The following is a 738-nucleotide window of genomic DNA, read 5'->3' on the forward strand; positions in this document are numbered from 1 at the left end:
ATGTGGTGATGCACTGGAAGCCTGGAAGAATTTGACTCTGGCTAGAGAATAGAGCATACGATAGGTTGCCTCAAACTCGAGGCCAGAGGAGCAAATTGTAATTTTGGCACCTTTGAAACTGCAGAAAGATGGACTTGAACCCCTGCCTTTCACTATTGACCAAAATCAACTCAGAGTGGATCAAAGATCTAAACATAAGCTCTCAAACTAAAACTACTAATGGAAAACTCTGGAGAAACTGGGAGACATTGGTGTAGGCAAATACTTCTTAAATAAGACCCCCAGACCACAGGCAATAATCCTGAAAATAGACAAGTGGGATTACATTAAGTTTCTGCCCACCAAGACAGTAATTAGTGTGAATCGACAACCTTCAGAGTATTTTTTATAAACTATGCCTCAGAAGAGGGACTGGTAACCAGAATACACAGGGGACACAAGCAGCTTACCTGAAAAAAAAATGACCAATCCAGCTAAAAGATGGGAAAATATGCTGAACAAACAACTCTTTAAGGAAGACGTATGAACAGCCAAAAAGCATATGAAAAAATTTTCAACATCTCTCTTATAAGGGAGATGCAGATCAAAACCACAATGAGCTACCTCTTAACCCCAGTCAGAATGACTAAGATTAAGAAAACAAAAAATGGCAGTGTTGGGGTTGTGGCAAAAGAGGAACTCTCCTACACTGCTGATGGGAATGTAAATTGGTCCTGCCACTGTAGAGCACCATATGGA

This window comes from Tupaia chinensis, unplaced genomic scaffold, assembly GCF_000334495.1.
Source record: "Tupaia chinensis unplaced genomic scaffold, TupChi_1.0 Scaffold000252_1, whole genome shotgun sequence".
NCBI classification, from domain to species: Eukaryota; Metazoa; Chordata; class Mammalia; order Scandentia; family Tupaiidae; genus Tupaia; species Tupaia belangeri.